Raw genomic sequence first — 20,108 nt, 5'->3', positions numbered from 1 at the left:
TTTTTGGAGAAGTCTAATGTGTATTTTATCTCAATTTTAATTCAATTACATATAAAAAAGTATAATATGATTTTGTTCTTTTAATTTGAATGATTATAAAGGGTTATATCAAATTAAGTATTTGCCTAATCAGTGGACTTTTCGTGTGGAAAATAAGGCTAATGAATTTATTTTCCCAATTTTATGAAAATGCCGATAAAATTCCCAATTCCAAAGCCATGGGCTATCTTCCCAAAAAGTGGAAAAAAACCCTGATATATGCAGTCCCGAAATCTGTATAATCCGGTGTGGTCTAGTGGTAAAGATTCCTGGTTTTCACCCAGGCGGCCCGGGTTCGATTCCCGGCACCGGAGTCACATATTTTTGTTCCGATAATTTGACACGTACAGGATGAAATTCCATACCCGTCAAATCTGTTTTCAATATTGAACCAATACAATTTTAAACGTTTGCCCTGTTGACCACAATTTGTGCCTCACCTTGCTATCCACCTGCGATTAAAAATCAAATCAAATTTCGTTTTCCTTTGATCAAAATTTTCTCATGGAAACAAAAGTTGCCAGGCAAAAGGATGCAATAAAATAAAAATCATAAAACTATAACAAAACACTTTATAGAGCAGCGTGCGTGCGTCTGCATTGAGTTCCAGAGATTACAATATCTCCAAATGTCCGTATCTATTTGCACAGCCCCTAGATATAGGGTTGATCTTTGCGTGGGTCAGCAATAAACGGTCGGGTTGGGTCCTAGGGTCAACGGCCCCGGGGGTTCCATGTCACTTCGGCCCTGCATAATTGTCAAGGGTCATAACTATCAATAGGAACCGGGACCTAAAGGGGCAGATAAGGGGCTTCTTACAAAAGACGGGCACGTTCGAGAAAACATTTCCTCATCGATGACTGAATAAATATTGATCAAGAAGGCGGCGTCTTAATGGGTGCTTTCAACGTGATTTATGGACGCTAAATGTTTTATCAATGAAATCGAACGGGTTAATGAAAATATATCCGGTATAAATGTCATTGTGAACCGTTTGAAGTTTGCGTTGATGTATGAGCCTTGTATTGGTGACTGTCGTGAACGAAGTTAAATTTTAGGAAGCATATACTAAGCACGCATACAGCTGTTTTTTTTCTCCTTTTCCAAAGGTTTCAACCACTGGTTCTTTCAGAACAGAGAGAAAATAACCGGGTTAGTATTTTGCTTTATGCAATCTGAGACAACAGCGGGTCAGGCCGTACTTTTAACATTCCCACGAAGTGAAGAAGATATTTAAGTTAACATCCTGGCTGCATTCGTTGTTGAATTGAATCGTTTATTCATGCTTTAAATAATTTTTCTTATGCTTTAAAATATATCCCATTTTCCAAAGAACACAAAGACGTATAGATCTTAGACGAAACTCCAAACAAAACTGACAGAAAACAGTTTTTACACCTTTTGAATTCTCTTAAATGGTTTTAGTGGTATTTACATATTAATATTATTTTGACAGAGATAGTTCTATGTATAAAAAATGCCAAACTCTAAAAGTTGACATATCACTGTCATTACACAAAATAACATATACGTGTGAAATTAATTTACCCAGGTTTATGAGAGCGAAATGCACATACATTAAATTTAAGATTTATATGATTATATTGAAATTACGTTGTTTACATTTTATTTATACCAAATTGAGAATGAAGTACCATTCGTTATACATCGACTTCACCAAAATCCTCTGTGAGCTATATTTATGCAGGAACTTATACGGTGGCATAGAGGTGACATTCACTCCTTTTCTAAATTGCACTCCTTTTTTTCTATCTCGTGGCCACGGCTTAGTAACTCGGGATCTCGAGTTAGCCATGTTGTGGCCACGAGATAGAAAAAAAGAGGAGTGCAAAACTAGATAAAAGAGGAGTGCAATTAAAAAAAGAGCGGTGCAGTAAATAAAGGAAGGGTGCATTAAACAAAAGAAGAGAGAATTTCGAGATCTCGAGATCCCGACATAGCTTACTCGTGGCCACGAGTTAGTCAGCCAATCACATACTATCTTGTTCCCTCAAATTAATCAGCCAATGAAACCGTCCTAAAGGCAAGGCTCTGATATAACATAACATACTACTATTAGTACTACTATTACTACTACTACTGCTGCTGTTGTTGTTGCTGCTGCAACAATATATTGATCCAATTTAGAAGGATGGGAGAGTCCACTAGGCATAAATGGGTTCAATGATCCGAAGATCAAGCTATCGTGCTGTTGCGCCGAAACGGGAATGAGACCGTCAAAGAAGTTGTTTGTATAGGTCCCTGGCTGAGCAAGAGTGAAGAAAGTCCAAGCGCTGAGTCAACCTACGCGCAGAGATTTCACTGGTTCTTTGTATTTACATATACTACCTCTGACGTTGACTGATATTTGACTTCCATCACATAAATACACAAATGTATTATTTCAAGTTTCTGCTATGGTCACATGCGGAGCAGCAAAAAAGAACGACGATTTGACTGATAAAAACTGAGAATTTGCATATTTTGAAACTAACATTGGATTTGATTAAAACGCAGTACATAATCGTTTCTGATATTCACGTTGAATTAATTGAGTCTATTAAACTGAAATATATTATACCTACAAGCGATAATCGATATTAGATTAAACGTTGATGCTTTCTGTAAAAATATCTCAATGTCGACTAGACCACTACTGAAACATAATATACATAATGTGGTTAATGAAAAAAATGCTTGAATCAGTCAATCAGGCGTAAAGGGCTTAATGCACGTGCAGCCGCACATGCTTATCAGGGACGACACTTTCCGCTTTTATGGATTTTGTTTTCGTTTAAAAGAAGTCTCTTCTGAACGAGATCAAGTATCGCCGGCAAAGATCGTCCTTATTAGCCAGTGCTGATCAGGCTAATTTGGGACAGCACTTTATACAGATGTATTAAAGCCAGCTTTTCCACAGCGCTGCCCATATACAGTCTTATTTAAGAATTATTTCATATCCAATTGATGTGTTGCACGCTAGGGACAACAGAAACACGAAATGATAAATAAAACAATAAATATATAATTTTGTTCCATGTTGGACAATTTCCGCCACTTGTAACTCGCTTGAACCCTATCTCAACTCAGAGGTGTCGTTCCATGCTCTCACATAAACGCTCTGCCATCACAAGAAAATCCATCCAGATCTGAAAGGATTTTATTTTGTGGTTCAAGTAGTATAACGAAAAGAAGTATCATTTTGAAAATAGTGTAAAAGTCTAGGTTCATAATAAAATTTAAAAAATATATACATAAATAAAATAAAATAAAAAAATAACAAGGGGAAATTTATTCTACCACTTGATTCGGCTATCATCACGTGGTTGGTTATAACGGCAGAGATTTGATAGATTAATGCTGGTTCCGGTCAAATCTCCGCGCGGAGGTTGGGTTATAACGGCAGGGATCGAGCAATGCTGGTTCCAGTCATATCTCTGCACGGGGGTTGGACTGAACCTCTTGAGGCATGAAACTATTACGTCATTTTGCAAGTGATTCTTTTGCTCATAATAGTCTTCCTCACATTCCGCTAGCATTGTTTCTTCGTTTTAAGGAAGTCCCTTCTAAGCGAAAATCCAGTTTAAGAAGAAAGTCTTTCCTGATAAGCATTTGCGGACTTCACATGCTAATCTAGGACGACACTTTACGCACATGCATTAAACCCCGTTTTCACTACGCACTGAATCCCCTCTTGCCACATTCCATCAGCGGGCTGTCGGACCGTCTCTCCACCCCCACCCTCAAACCCCATTCCAAAATTTGCCGCTGTGTTACCCGGAAACATCGCCCCCCACAGCTTTTTCCGACGTTTTTTATCCCAACATACGTCAGCATCGGCGTTACAAAGTTCAATTGTATATTATCGCCGATAAATCACACCAGCTCAGTGGGAAAGTCAACAAAGGGAGTAGATGAGCAGTCATATCTACCTGTTTACATACGCGCGCGTGCTCCGGTGACGCTGTGTACATAAAGTCACGTGGCCGCAATCTTATTTACATAGCTGTCACGTGAATCGTCGAGTGTCGCGCTGTGTTTGCTTTTCCCAGGCTTTCGTGGTGGTGAAAATATACGGGAATCGTGGCAAATCGCGATGCGATGAAATTCCTTCGCGTAATGTCTATCTGTTTGAAATCCCCGTTCAAACATGTTGAGTGGCTGGGGAATAAATAAAGTGGTTTGTTGCCTGTTTTTCGAGACCCGCGAGAACACCTGTACGGATTAAAGACCATGCTTTTCATAGACGTGTTTGGACGCTGCGACAATCTGACTTGCAACGTTTTCGGATAAACATGCGCATTAAGATTTTTGAGGTTGTCGTAAATTATGGGTCGTCTATCTGGTCTTATTCAGCCGTATTTCCGCCCTATTTCCGTAACTGAGAGCTGTGGTAATACCGCATGAAAGTGATGCCTGTGTAACTTTCCATCTAGAGGGGCATAATTCCAACAACTTGGATTAGTATGACTATAAAGGCATTTATGTCCATGGAAACGCGTAATTATCGTCAATGATTATACAATAAATGTTATTATACGATACTATCACATGACATAAACTATCGTCATTCATTTATTTTGTCGGCGTTGAACATCTCCGTACATGGCAGTGAATTTAATGATGAGTGTTCTCAAAAATTCCCACGATACTGCACAATAGAATGAAAACCCGCTCAGTGTACAGCGCTTTTCATTATCAAGAAGTCATGTCTCATTGTGGTATAATAGGCAAACCGCAACGACAATATACAAATCTATTTATATGACGTCGCGCGGCCGATAAATAGCGAAATGAAGAAAGCGCAGTCATGCGACGACGATTTAATCATTCGGAAGAGGATACCGAGTAATAATACACATATCATTGCACAACTTTAGGCTATAAAAGTTTTTTCTCACGGTTTAAAAGAGTCTCGCATCATACTGAACATCTGTCGCCTGGCGACACGCGCGGGCAGGTATGATGCACGTACAGTGCTGCTCTTATATTTGTATTATAACTATTGTTCCAAGTTTCGAATAAGTTTTAACATGAACTGCATCAAGCAGGGAAACTACGAAACAAAACGCGGAACGCCATTATTAGCAATTGCGGCTCTATTGGGAGGAAATCGATTATGAGCCTCGGTCTGGGAAAACGGTGTGTAATGCACGTGTAAAGTGTCGTCCCAGATTGCCATGTGCAGTCCGAACAGGCTTATCCTGGACCACACTATCCGCATAGACGACTGGATTATCGTTTAGAATAGACTTCCTTTACACGGAAAATTCCATCAAGACTCGTTTTTTTTCGAGAAAGAGAATTATATTAAATTCTGTCCCAATTGCGCTGCAACTGTTCTTTATACGACGTTTTAAAAAATCGAGTACATACGCCCGATACGATTTTGGATTTAAAGCCAACAAAATTCTACTCAGTTCCTCCTGTATATATCCATATAACATGCTGAATAATTATCATTACCATGATATGGATTTTTGGTTCGTGTACTGTACACTCGAATTGTTATTGCTAATTTTTCACAAACATTCACATTTTTTCACTGTCTTTATTTACATCGAGAGTTACAATGTACATTTTTATTTTCTATGAATGACTTTGCTCCATTTTGCAAAGTGCAACTTAGAATTCAATGCATGCAAACTATTTTAATCTTTCTTAAGACATTAATTTGAAATTGTGCCAAGGAAATGTACCTCGGTAAGACGAAACAAGAATAAACGATTCGTCTACCTTTTCATTAAAAAAAAAATCATTGACAGTTTCAACATTTTGTTTTTGGGGGGTTAACTAAACTACCGTGTGGCTAGCGTTTTAAATTCCGCATTGAAGTAAAACTGTGAGAAAAACTTCGCCTGCTTCGTATGACAATGATTCGGTAATAAATTACGCATAATATTTATGTTGCCCGGTGAAAAAGTGTCGCGAAATGTGAGAAAATCATCTGGGAAGATTTCGGCACACAATGGAATGAATAATTTGCGAATAATGTCCATAGATTTCAACGTAATAGAATAGAGATTTTTGTCACATGAAATGTGTTTCGTATTGTATTGAAATCTCAGTGGATCAGATGCTATCGTAAGGGTCTCATTTTAAGGCTATTTAATATACTTTGTACTTAGTGAAATCATCTTGATCTTTGACCTGACACCGCAATACCGGTATTTTAAGTAATTAGTATACATAACGTATGGTGTAAATCTAGTATTTCATGGCTTGAATACGAGACTTTCTGTGATTTACGTCGTCATAACAATTATAACGACCATCAGCACATAATTATTGACATCGTATGATGTACCAAAAATGCAACATATTTTTAATAAACTACACTAACCGGGCAATCCTCTGAAAACGTGTATTTATTTGCCCTTTTAATTGTAGATGAAGTAACAATTACAATGTAAGTTATATTAGTTATTAAACACTACTCGCATACAGCATAATTGTTAACAGTCTATGTTAAATTATAATATTGTACCTACGCAACGCTATCGTAAACGGATAGACAAACGATATGATTTTTAAAATATAATAATAGCGTAACAAAACCCAAAAAATGAATGAACACACAAGTTAAGAAAGCGAGCATCTCTTTTAATTTAATTAATTCACAGCCTGAAGAAGTAACGGTATCTCCCTTTGGTTATTGTGTACAGGTATGTGAACACCAATGCTGAAACATCGCGATAAAATATTTATGCGTGTCAAAATTCCTTCGGTCGACGAAAGTCGATAAAATTCGTTTATTTCCCGACATATGAATTGAATTAAACATGTCCGGACAGAGTACTATTGGATTTAATAGCGACATCTGTTCTCAATAAAGCCGAATTCGCGGTGAGGCATAATTTGGCAAAATTAATTATTGTCATATTACCCCGCGAAAACAAGTGTCATCCGGGAATTTACAGCTAAGCACGTGCGGCCTCGGGCGTCCACGCCCTACATCCGGCGGAGGCGGTGTCAGATTACGGTTGACACGCACGTAACTGATGTTTCGCCAGTTTGCGACTCGCACGATCTTGATAAATCCCGTTATGACACCACAACGATTTTCTAGTCATACAATTTCGTGACTTGCCGGAGCAAACAATTGAAATTCCGTTGCATTGAGAGAATAATCGGCGAATTTTAAAACGACGCTAATTAACCTAAGAAATCGAACTATTTGTTAGGCGATCTTTACAGCTAGCACCTGTCTTTTCCGAAGAAAAATAGACGTTCTCCATCGCGTGCCAAGCGCGTTTGGGCTTTGGCATGACTTAAAATAATTAAGACGTGTTTTACTTGACTGGGTGGGTGGCTGAGAGGATTAATGTGGTTACACACTAAGAAGATTGTATTGTTAATTATCTATGTCACCTTGTTTGCTTTTTATGGCCATCGATCATGCTGTTATACTTTGTATATCAATCGATTCATTCGAAGGACACGACTGTTCAAAACATAAAGAAACAACAATTTGAAAGAAAAATATGATTGTACTAATTGTAGTAAGAACTTTCAAAAATACGACCGTATTCACCAGAAGAACGTGAGGACGCACGCAGAAAAGAACGAAAGATCAAGGAAACACACATACATATTTTCAAAAAGATCTTGCGGACGCACACTGAAAAGAAAAACGTTCACACAATTTTGTTTAAAAAAACGCGCGGGCGCACACGTAAATACGCTATGTGCAGGTTGGTCCGATGCTACGCTGGCCGCGTATGACATAACATCCATTTTCGCAGGACGCGGGTCAATTATATCAGGCGTTCCATTACAAAAACATGTATAAGTGACATACTAGTTCAGGGACCTATACATTTGTTTGTATAGGTCCCTGACTAGTTAGATGAATGGGGCGAATTCATGTGGTTGTCAGAGCAACGTAGTAGTATCCATCAACAAATCGCTTCGGAAAAGAGTCAATAATTACATGAATAAAATACAAGTGATATGTATGCCCCTACGAACGGCTTAAAATATAACCTTTAACTCATTATCAGTGCAATAGTCCGGCGCATCGAAACCAAAAGGGCTGTGCTCTGTGAAAAGGGGGGTTTTATGCATGTGCGTAAAGTGTCATCCCAGATTAGCATGTGCAGTCCGCGCAGGCTAATCAGGGACGACACGTTCCGCTTGTATGGTATTTTCGTTTTCAAAATGTTTCCTCTTAGCAAAAATCAAGTTCAGGCGGAAAGTGGCGTCCCTGATTAGTCTGTGCGGACAGCACAGGCTAATCTGGCACGACACTTAAGCACATGCATTAAACCCCCTTTTTATAGAGCACGGCCCAAATATTTTAGCCACATGAATAGTGCAAAAGTGAACTATCCACGACCACACAGCACCAAAATATCTGAAGCGCCGACACTTTGAGAACAGTGGGACGCGGTGCTATTTTGGGTAACATCAACATAAGAGCTGCAACGCTGAATACACACCCCATCGGTCGGTCACTCGTAGATCAGATAACACTTCGTCGGTGTGTTGTTTTCCGGTCTAGAACAATTAGCGATCTCATCATGTGGCGGGAAAGTGCATTCTTGGATATGTGCGGGGAGGAAAAGTTGGTAATGTTCGTGCTCATTTGAAAGGATTGATATTATATGCAAATAGAAAAGTGGTAATTTCTTCAGATTTTAAAAATATGTTTTCTTTGTTTATAAATTGAAATTGCAACAGTAAAAATGCATGATAGTGATGAAGAATTTCAATATGATTATGTCGTTTTGTTGGATGTTCACAGAACACTTGGCATATATATAGGATTATTCAACAGGAATGTTATGTAAATAGGTAAACACGTTTTGTTTGCATTGCCAATTGTATAATAATGACAAAATATATAAAACAATCGTAATAACAAATGATAATCAAGGTTTAAAGAAGCGGTCAATGCCAGTTGAATTACTCTAGACTATGGTTTTGCACCGTTTCAGATAGTTTCATGTATGACTAGGATTATGTGAAAATGGGTCTTTACTTCTGTCACATGCGGCCAGCATGTGCAGTCGCGGTGTCGTGCAATCATCAACGGACAGTTAAGCTTCTGCGCAGATGCGTGGGCTGGTGTGGAGCTCCGTTGGACGCATATGGCATAAGACCTATTTTCGCATGAAACTGGTTCATACATGTACGGAAGACTATGTGCACTATCGGACAATCCCAATAGTGTAGATTGTTATGTGCATTTTTTTTGTAAGAATATTGTATAACTACCTTTAAACTATATTTTGGCCAAAATGGAAACGCATTTTTATCAGAAAAATGATCCACGTGATGATCTGATTGTAAGCAATTTTCGACTGGATTCGTACTGATATTGCACCGAAAAAGGTTACCTTTTTAAAGTTTGGCAAATTTAAAGATCGCATGTACTCTTGTTACTTTACTGTTCATTGATGAAAATGTAAAAGTTTTATTAAATCGTTTTCGTTTTTAACTTTTATACGCTTTGGATCAGTTTGAATCTACACCTATTCCTGGCAATATCTGGAAAGCTTGGGCAAAAAAGAGTTTAAACCGTAATTTGCCAAAGTGGGGAAATGCCTATTGCAATAATAGTGTTGTATGTACAATGTTGTGTTGGATACATCAGGTCCTGTATGCCTGACCATTTCAGTGTGTTACCGAGTACGGCACCTTTCCTTAGGACGTTCCGCAACACGCGAGTCCGCCAGAGTCACTTGTTTGAAGACGAATTTGCTGTCGCTGATGTCATTGGTAAGTAATTTCACTTGAATTGTCTACCGCGCACTTGAAGTGTCTACCGCGCACTATACGTGTCTACCGCGCTCTTGGTGAGTCTTCCGCGCACTTGAAGTGTCTACCGCGCACTTGAAGTGTCTACCGCGCACTTGAAGTGTCTACCGCGCACTAAACGTGTCTACCGCGCACTTGAAGTGTTTACCGCACACTTGAATAAAAATGTTTGTATTAATGAGCCATTTTTATTCGCGGTCAGTCAAATAAATCATTTGTATGTTGGAAATTAATATTTCAGAATGGATTGAAATCACTTACCTCGACTAACATGACACAATAAATATGTTTAGTCCGTTTTGTACTTTCTTTGCAATTTTGCGATTGATGCTACGTAAGAACATCCGAAGCATGTACGTTCAGCATTTTATGGATTGTAAACACGCGTTATTGCGACGCATCCTTTTTAGCTCAGTTTAGCATGAGATGCTGAAGGTGTGCTAATGTGATCACTTATGTTATAATGAAAGCGTAGTTATTATCGAACTGAGTTATTTATGTTGATCATTTCAGTTTCTAAGACCAACAACTGTCCCGCAACAACGCACCGAGTCTGCGAGTGACATTTACAACAAGTCCCAGATGGCGAAATATAGATGGTAAGATAACTCTAATGACAGTTCGTGCATGTTGTTATGTCCCTTTCTAATGACCGTCCGTTTATATGATTATGTCCCTTTCATTAAGTGAGAATTATTTTAAGCTGAAATGAGGAATGGCACATTTTAAGATACATGTATGATTTATCATGATAGCCATTCGTTTAAAGTTAAACTTCGATTAGATATATGACGCTTTGTTTAGCAAAGTGATATGTTGAACGATCAAATGTAAATATAAATCTGAAGAATACTTGTGTATGCATACCCGATAATATATTGATCTGCTTAGATTCTTTTCTTCAATAAAGCTTCCGATAAAGCAATTGAATTTTGCTTAACCCGCGATAAAGATTTTAAATGCTAGGTCAACAGTGAATGGGACAGTTTAAAACTGACAGCTTTCATTCATTCTATACATAGATGGTGACGTCACTACGTTATTGTCACAAACCGGTGTGTACACAATGGCTTTCATTTGATATGACCCTAAAATTATGAATAACAAACGTGACCTATTGTGAAATATGCGCTTGAATATGCTTCACATGAAGATTTAGCAGTTAACTGAATCATAATTAATACTATATCGAGGACATGTATATTTGTCTGTTGCTTAACCGTTACGATATTTGACGACAAGCAAGTTGATTGGCAATCGTTATTATTTTGTCCATATCCGGAGTCTCCGTAAAGAGACTCAAAGTTTGGTCCAAAGTGGTTGATTAGCAGGAGTAGAAGTACGGAAACAGCCGATGTATTGGGTTATTAATAGACCTATGCTATCGACCGCTATACACTATTTTATCAAATAACATTCGTAGTATGAATGTCAGCCGGAATAGCTCAGTTGGGAGAGCGTTAGACTGAAGTTGTTAACGCAACAGTCATCTAAAGGCCCCCGGTTCAATCCCGGGTTCCGGCACGAACGGAACAGTTCGGCGGCTGACAATTTTTTTTCAATTCAGTTTTGGTGCATCTTAATCGTGAATCTCAATGAGTCACAAGCTGCATTCGATAGTAAAGTATAGTGTCAATTAATTTTGTCGTACATAAATATATATCTTATAAAGCTAAAAAATCAACATGCTTGTATTAAACAAGGACTTGTACACACACAGCTTTTCACAAATCAGCACTTTTGGTGATATTTGCCCTGGAATGATACATTTAATATGACTAAGAAGGCACAGTGAGTTTTCAAAAACTGGTTCATTTATTTTAACAAAAGTAGTTAGATTAAAGGATACAATAATCGTTGAAATGGACGTTCATATATATTTTAATTTGCAATGTAATAAACATGGAAGATGAAGGTTATCGTTTGGTACTTGGAAGAGATCAGTTGTCTATAAATTTAAAATTGTTGTAAAAATACTTTTAATCTGCTAAGTTTTATTTGATTACTAATACAAATAAGGAAGACGTCGACCGTAACGGCAATCCTTCAACCACAATCATCAGAAGAAACACACGCCGGGTATGCGAATACTTCGTTTACGGATGGCACTTCACTAACAGAGAACAACAAACGCCACGCGCTAGAGGTAAGTTCCTCTGTTTTATTTAAAGTTATATCCTAAAGATTAGTTTTTAAGACAAGACACATGGTCGAGTTGATAAATGGTGTATCCTTTTGTATTGGGAATACACAATTTCACGGAAGAATGGAACAGTTTTGCCCAAAAAATAGAAAATTTGATCGGAAAACAGCATAAACTGGATGAACAGTAAACATTTTAACAAAATAAAACTACTTAGAATTATTGCAAGAAATTTTTTGCTATTCCAGCATGTAGAGTAATCACTGTGCTTCAAATACTGAAATTTTGATAGCATTCAATGAAATATAAACAAAGATAGTACATTTTGTAATAGGTGGCATACATAAAGTTGCAGCCACTTTGTTTACCGATAAAGGGCACTTCAGATTACGGAGACTTTCAACAAAGCGGGCACTCTAATAACTGAGTTTTATCTTCTACCTCAAATGCATTTATTTATATTATGGCTATTCATACGAAACATTTTTAAAATTTATTTTTCAAAAATCACATGACTATTAATGTATACTATGTTTATTATAATTGCAATTTTCAAATAAGATAATATTTATTATTAAATAAATGTGTACGGATAATGCGAATCAACACAATCGTGTTTAATTTTACTTATAGCAGGGCTCTAGATAACGGTAGTGAAGGGGTCTTTATGACGCAAATACACATTTGTTCTTCATAAAATCCTATGTCGGTTGTGCTTATTTGAATCGCATCATCAAGACGATACTTATGCGTAGCAACAAAATTAAAAAGAGAATGGTCAAACTCCCTGTATTTTGAGCCCTGCTTATAGGGAGCACTTCCCTTTACGCAACGCTAACGTTTGCTCGAAGTGCGATTCACCTGACCCTAAATCACTGTATTGGTTGAGTTTTAAGAATCACGGTTAAAATTAAATCGTAAAATCAACTGATTCTGGAAAAAAAGGAATGCGTACATAAAATGTTTAAATGTCATATTATGGAGTCAGTACTTAGTATACCCACACAAACGAAGTTTAGGGTGCTATATTGGATAGAACTTCATAGGCAGCATGTGTTGTGTTTATATTAAAAAAAGACGGATATGCATAATTTTTACACCACTATCGTGTGATTAAATCAACCCCGCCCGTTCTTTTATTGCTATTTTCGTTTATTGGCATTGAGCCAAAAAGTTCCAATAGAATTTCGAACCTGCATCGCTGCTGATATTATTCTCTGAGAGGCAGTTTAAGCAGAGTGATTATTCATGACATGCTATCTAATATAAAAGAAAATAGCCTTAGTACCTTCATTTGGACATAAAGATAAATGCTTTAGATCAACCGCTTAGAACGTAATTTAAAATATATGGTCATATAGATTTTACTCATTAGACATATCCAATTTGTTTAACATTTATCTTTCACATTTATACCAAATCATAATCATATTTCAAAGGGATAAGAACATGCTTCGGTTATTCGTTTTTTATTTGCGTACTAAGTACATACATTTTTATTTATTGCCTGCTTACTTTAACAGTATTCCACAGCGAATTCTGCATTTTTGATTAAAATAATACGAGTGTGTTATATCTGGAAAAAAGTGTCTAGATGTCAGGAAACGAAGTGCCATTGTTTATTAGATGATCGGTAAACGAAGTGCAGATGAAAAATGTGCATGCGACTCTTAAAACATTTGAATTTTCTCAAATACATTAGTAAACTAAAATGTAACATGTTGTAACATTACTGGATAATTGATCTTTTATTTCGAATAGTAAGCACGTTCTTGATTTATTTCCAAGTATGTTTATTTTGTTTAAATATGTACTGATCATTCAATTCATGCTGATTATCGATGAAATTTTATCGTTTTTTTAAAAATAATTCACCGTTTTTCCGCGAATTTCTTTCTTCGCAATACGAAGTGCTATACCATTAATCACCCAAACAATGTTCTGTGTCTAAAAACCAAATAAACAGAACATAAATACAAAAAAGCTGAAGAACTCACCTCTCGCGCGTGGCGTTTGTTGTTCTCTGTAAGTGAAGTGCCATCCGTAAACGAAGTATTCGCATACCCGGCGTGAAACAGCAGAGCGTTAGACCGAAGATCTTAAGGTCGTTCTGTAGATTCCTGCAGCTCTCCAAAATCCTTATCTTCATTAAATGCTATTTAAATTTCGTACCCTCATGCTTTGAACGTTACATTTTCGTTTTTATTCGTTCCAAAACAATTATTTGTAAATTGTATAATTGTTGCATCGCCTTTATTGCACACAAAAAGGTAATTTATTACATGGATACTATAATTATATTGATTGAATATTGATGGAACTATTTAAATTATTTTAATTTTTAGAAGCGAACACATAAAGATGTATGCATCATTGTGAACATTCGAAAAAGTAATATATTTATACAATAATTCAATTATTTACAAGATTATTATCATTTTCATTTTGGGGACATTCCAATAAAAATTATATATACATTATAAACCCTTTTGAGCTCGGCTGAGCACAATGTGCTCATGGTGAGCTTTAGTGATCGCCTTTTGTCCGTCATGCGTCGTGTGGCATCAACTTTTGCCTTGTTAGCACTCTAGATGCCACATTTATTGTCCGATCTTAATTAACTTTGATCAGATGATTTGTGTCAATGATATCTTAGAGAAGTTCGAACATGGTTCCGGTTGGTTGAAAAATGTGGCCGCCAGGGAGCTGGGCATTTTTCCTTACATGTCTATAGTAAAACCTTGTTAACACTCTTATTTACAAATGTTTTTAAATGTGTTAATTTGTTTAAACGTTAAAGAAACCAGCCCATCAGCCCAAATGATGCTAAAAATAAGATCAATATTGATATGGACTCAGTGATATCGCTGACCGGTGATATATCCTCACATTTACGATAGATATGAGCACTCCGGTGTGGTCTAGTGGTTAGGATTCCTGGTTTTCACCCAGGCGGCCCGGGTTCGATTCCCGGCACCGGAAATATTTTTTCTTCAATTTTGAAGGATAATTTTATTTCAATGTTTACAATATTGCCCCCATTTCCCGCACGAAGCTTCATATGTATAATGCATTATATTGTTGCTGAGTGATATGTTGGACTAGTTCAACCGGTAAGCCATTAAAGCAATAACGATTAAATAAAATCGTGTCGCCATACTTGTTCAATCGTACTAAGATAGGAACACGTTATTAATTGCGGTCCAAGCTGAAGCAAATGATAAGCAGATGTGTTTCTTACTCTTTTATTAACATCTACGTATATGAAACTTTATACTTCCGTTTGATCGACGTTAAAGTGGCCTTTTCACAGATTTTGGCTTATTTTGAAGTTTTTCATTAAATGCTTTATGTTGATAAATGTAAACATTGGATCTTAAAAGCTCCAGTAAAAAATCAAGAATAAAATTTAAAAAAAGAAAAAAAAGTAGCCGGTACCACCAGGGCTCGAACCAGTGATCCCCGGAGTCTTGTAGTTAGTCTGAAGTAAAAGATCCCGGCTATTTGCCGGATATACGCATTGTAAGTATTTTATACCTTATATACGCAATCTTCGTAGTTTCGTAAATTTAAACGACAACAACAGAACTCTCCAAATTATTCAATCGTTTCGCTTTATAATTTTTAGGTTTTCAAATCGTCAAAAGATACATATAATGGCTATATTGGACTATGTTCAGTAATACTGTTTCCTCACACATATCATAACTAAAACGAAAATTTGCGAATCTGAAATAACTTTTTTCAATTTTGTCAATTTACCAAACCGTGAAAAGATCCCTTTTACATACTCCGGTGTGGTCTTGTGGTTAGGTTTTCTGGTTTTTACCCAGGCGGCCCGGGTTCGATTCCCGGCACCGGAAATGATGTTTTACCTTTTTCATAATCAAAATTAGAACTCTGTCGGTACACACACACAATCGATTGTCTAACTGACCAGAGAAAAACATACATTTTCGGTGCCGAGAATCGTATGAGCCCAAAGACCTAATAAGCATAATGCGTATCAACACTTTTGTGTACGCACATGCATCTGGAGACGGATGCGTATCAACGATAATCAGACCATTATATAAACTTGCTTTTGTTATATAAAGTAGCAATCCGGTGTGGTCTAGTGGTTAGGATTCCTGGTTTTCACCCAGGCGGCCCGGGTTCGATTCCCGGCACCGGAAATATATTTTTAGAAAGACGTATAAAAATGATGTGGGATCACTCGAAAGAAAACGGTTCCTCGAATTCTATCAGTTTGAAGACGCTATAAACATAACACGCGTTATTGTATATTGTATAGTATAACGTTAGTTGAGAAGAAGGCTGGTGCAAACTCCTAGCTATCTCAGTGAAATCGGGTTGTGATCCTCGAGTTATTTTACCAATACGACCTGGATTCGAAACCCGTCGACTGAAATAGTCGTTTTTTTTAAATATTTAAATTTAGATAAATAAGATCATTTTAAGATCAATAAAAATGTTAGTTATTAAAGAGGCAATAACACAAAAAAACATGATTGAGTAAACAATCAAAAGTTAAGTTGCCTATTTCAAATGAATACAATTTCTACTTTCATTATGACTGAAATTCTTGTGTTGTTTTTTTCATCTTTATGTAATCCAAAGACCTATAGATTACATAGTAATCTATAGGTCTTTGTGTAATCGTATCATTTTACAACTTAATATGTACAGGTGCAGTTAATTGTTCGCTTCCAATGAATTAAGTTAACGATAGCCTCGTTCACACGTATTTGTTATAGTTTGTTTCAAAAACGTGTAACACATAACATTTATTATGTACTGCAGAGGATCCCTGCTGATTTTCTCAGTGGCCAGTGTGCTGATCCCGCCACCCCTACACAAGCAAACCCCCGCCGATCAAACCAAAGCGGGCCCGCACGCAACACGACCCCACCCCGAGCCCCAAACCGCGGAATCAATCGAGATTAGCGCTCCCAAATCCACCCTCTCGCTGCCTGTGGCAACAGATAAGTCCAAGATCGACCAAGGAGCTCCACAGACATCCATACCGATAATCACGCCGCTTACCGGCATTTTATACTTCTGTTTGAGCTACATTAGCGTTCTCCGGTGTGGTCTAGTGGTTAGGATTCATGGTGTTCACCCAGGCGGCCCGGGTACGATTCCCGGCCCCGGAAATATATTTTTTAGAATGACTTATTAAGAATGATGTGGGGTCACTCGAAAGAAAACGGTGTAACTTTATATTGCCTCGAATTCTATCAGTTCGAAGACGCTATACACCTAACATTCATTTGGTATAGCAGTATATTGTATAGTATAAAGTTAGCAGAAAAGAAGGTTGTTGCAAACTCCTAGCTATCTCAATTAAATCGGGTTGTGATCGTCGAGTTATTTTACCAATACGACCTGTGTTCGAAACCCGTCAACATAGTAGTCGTTTTTTTCGAAAATATTTTAATCTAGATAAAGAAGATCGTTTCAGATCAATCAAAATATGAATTGATTAAAAAGTCAACAACAAAATAACATATTGAGTAAACAATCAAAAGTTAATTTGCATATTACAAATGAATTGAATTTCTATTTTCAGTATGACTGAAATTCTTGTTATTTTTCATCTTTATGTAATCGTATCATTTTACAAATGTATATGCATAGGTGCAGTTTACTGTTCGCTTAATATGTATTGAGTTCACGATAGCCACGTGCACACGTATTTGTAATAGCTTGTTTCAAAAACGTGTACTAAATAACATTTATGTATAACAAATTAGATTATGTATTGCAGAGGACCCCTGCTGATTTTAATCTTCCGACCTTCTATAAATGTCATGTAACATACGTACACTCATGCTACGTGCCTTTATATATTCGTACCAAAACGATATTTAGTGAATTGTTAAGTTGCTTTTAGCTTACGTGAGCACAATGTGCTCATGGTGAGCTTTTGTGATGGCCTTTTGTGCTCGTCCGTCGTGGTCGTGCGGCGTCAGCATTTGCCTTTTAACACTTAAGAGGCCACATTTATTGTACGATCTTCATGAAATTTGCTCAGAAGAGTTGTGCCAATGATTTCTTCGACGATGGTACCGGTTGGTTGAACAACCAAGCCGCCAGGGGGCGGGGCCTTTTTTCTCTATATAGCTATATTAAAAACTTGTTAACACTCCAAAAGTTACATTCATAGTTCACTCTTCATGAAATTTGGTCAGAACATTTGTTCTAATGATATCTTGGGCTGCACTGAAAAGGTCAGTTCCTGTGTATTTCAGGTGAGCGACTTTGGGCCTTTCAGGCCCTCTTGTTTCGCCTTGAATGCCCACGGAATAGTAATTTATTTTATCGAATACGATTATAATATGGATTGAATATAATAGAAATGATACAGTTAAATTAATCGTTATTACTAGAAGGTAACATACATGAATCATTATAAACATTGAAATAAATCCTTAATTTAAACAATTCATATCTGTCAATTCATTTTTAATACTTTTATTAAATGGTTTGATTTTCGTAAGTGAAATTTACCAGCGCACCGACCCAAGGACTCCAAACATAGAATCAAAATTGGTATGGACTAAGTGCATCTAATGACCGGTGTTTGACCAGCGGTATTCACAACAATATCAATCATCTGACCACAGCCAACAACTTCTTTTTTCACACAGTCATCCTGATCCGGTGTGGTCTAGTGGTTAGGATTCCTGGTTTTCACCCAGGCGGCCCGGGTTCGATTCCCGGCACCGGAAGTATCCTTTTTCAATTTTGGAAATATCATAATGTGATTTAGTTTCGCTTAACTGGAAAGAGAATATCATAGCCTTCCGCTGACGCGAATCCGGAGACGCTATAAACATAATATTAATTTTGTACAGTAGTATTGGATCCCTGCAGATCTTCAACATAACAACCGTCCATCAATGTTATATAACATCGGAATTCCGGAATCCACATGTAAAAGAGTCTTACCGTGAGGTAGGCAATTCTTCTTAAAGTTTTTCATGTTAATGCAAGCTGAAGAAAATGCTTAGCAGATATATTTCTTATACTTATCAATTTCTTTTATTATTATCATTTGGAACCTTCCATGAAACATAATATTTACACTGTAAACTATTGTTTTTTTTCTAACAAACATTATTAAATGTGCTGATTTTTTACTGTAATGTTAACAGCCTACCAGCCCAGAGGCACGAAACATAGACTCAATATCGGTATGGACTAAGCGCTTCTGTTGAATCAATATTGTAATGGACTAAATGCGTCTGTTGAATCAATATCGGTATGGACTAAGTGCTTCTGTTGAATCAATATTGTTATGAATTAAGTGCTTCTGTTGAATCAATATCGGTATGGACTAAGTGCGTCTGTTGAATCAATATCGGTATGAACTTAGTGCTTCTGTTGAATCAATATCGGTATGGACTAAGTGCGTCTGTTGAATAAATATCGGTATGGACAAAAGTGCGTTTGTTGAGTCAATATCGGAATGGACTAAGTATTTTTGTTGAATCAATATTGTTATGAACTAAGTGCGTGTGTTGAATCAATATCAGTATGGACTAAGTGCATCTGTTGAATTAATATCGGTATGAACTAAGTGCGTCTGTTGAATCAATATCGGTATGGACTAAGTGCGTCAGTTGAATCGATATCGGTATGGACTAAGTGCGTGTGTTGAATCAATATCGGTATGGACTAAGTGCGTACATTGTATGTAGAATCAATATCGGTACGGAATAAGTGCGTATGTTGAATCAATATCTGTATGGACTAAGTGCGTCTGTTTAAAGGTGCTTCACATTTGCTCGTATCAACGATAAGCACATCGCTTACCGGTATTTATATACTTCTTTTTGCGCAATGTATTCGTTCTCCTGTGTGCTCTAGTGGTAAGGATTGCTGGTTTTTACACAGGAAGTACGGGTTTGATTCCCGGCACCGGAAAAAATGTTCACATTTTCAACATAACAGAAGAAGGATATTGTCGGTATACACATACATTTGTATAGGTTACACTTTGTCTCACTTGTTAGAGATCTTACTTTTCATCGCTTGAGTTTACGAATGCAATTTTTTTAATTAACGATGGAAGTGAGCACGAGAAAATCGAGCGTGAATGGCGGTTTTCCGTCATTCTGCTTTGGAAGTCGAACTGTAAAGACATATCGGATAACTT

At 37.1% G+C, this 20,108-nt stretch overlaps 1 long non-coding RNA gene and 6 other non-coding genes across 8 annotated transcripts; all 7 read left to right on the top strand.

Moving 5' to 3' along the window:
- The first annotated feature begins 281 nt into the window (after positions 1–281).
- Positions 282–353, top strand: Trnae-uuc (transfer RNA glutamic acid (anticodon UUC)). Its single transcript has one exon. It is a non-coding gene; the product is annotated as a tRNA-Glu (tRNA).
- An 8,148-nt stretch (positions 354–8,501) lies between these two features.
- LOC127881452 (uncharacterized) lies at positions 8,502–18,868 on the top strand. Of its 2 annotated transcripts, none has more exons than XR_008050047.1 (4): positions 8,502–8,835; positions 9,662–9,762; positions 10,315–10,400; positions 16,748–18,868. It is a non-coding gene; the product is annotated as an uncharacterized LOC127881452 (long non-coding RNA). The 2 variants fall into 2 exon arrangements; XR_008050048.1 differs by having other exon boundaries at positions 8,503–8,609.
- Positions 11,236–11,325, top strand: Trnaf-gaa (transfer RNA phenylalanine (anticodon GAA)). Its single transcript is given in 2 exon segments — positions 11,236–11,272; positions 11,290–11,325. It is a non-coding gene; the product is annotated as a tRNA-Phe (tRNA).
- Positions 14,855–14,926, top strand: Trnae-uuc (transfer RNA glutamic acid (anticodon UUC)). The gene has a single exon. It is a non-coding gene; the product is annotated as a tRNA-Glu (tRNA).
- On the top strand, positions 15,736–15,807 carry Trnak-uuu (transfer RNA lysine (anticodon UUU)). The gene has a single exon. It is a non-coding gene; the product is annotated as a tRNA-Lys (tRNA).
- Trnae-uuc (transfer RNA glutamic acid (anticodon UUC)) lies at positions 16,048–16,119 on the top strand. Its single transcript has one exon. It is a non-coding gene; the product is annotated as a tRNA-Glu (tRNA).
- Positions 18,607–18,678, top strand: Trnae-uuc (transfer RNA glutamic acid (anticodon UUC)). The gene has a single exon. It is a non-coding gene; the product is annotated as a tRNA-Glu (tRNA).
- Positions 18,869–20,108: the final 1,240 nt, after the last annotated feature.

The sequence above is a fragment of the Dreissena polymorpha genome, chromosome 5 (assembly GCF_020536995.1).
Source record: "Dreissena polymorpha isolate Duluth1 chromosome 5, UMN_Dpol_1.0, whole genome shotgun sequence".
Classification (NCBI taxonomy): domain Eukaryota; kingdom Metazoa; phylum Mollusca; class Bivalvia; order Myida; family Dreissenidae; genus Dreissena; species Dreissena polymorpha.
Note: the sequence above shows the minus strand (reverse complement) of the source record. Positions and strands in the feature narration are given on the sequence as shown.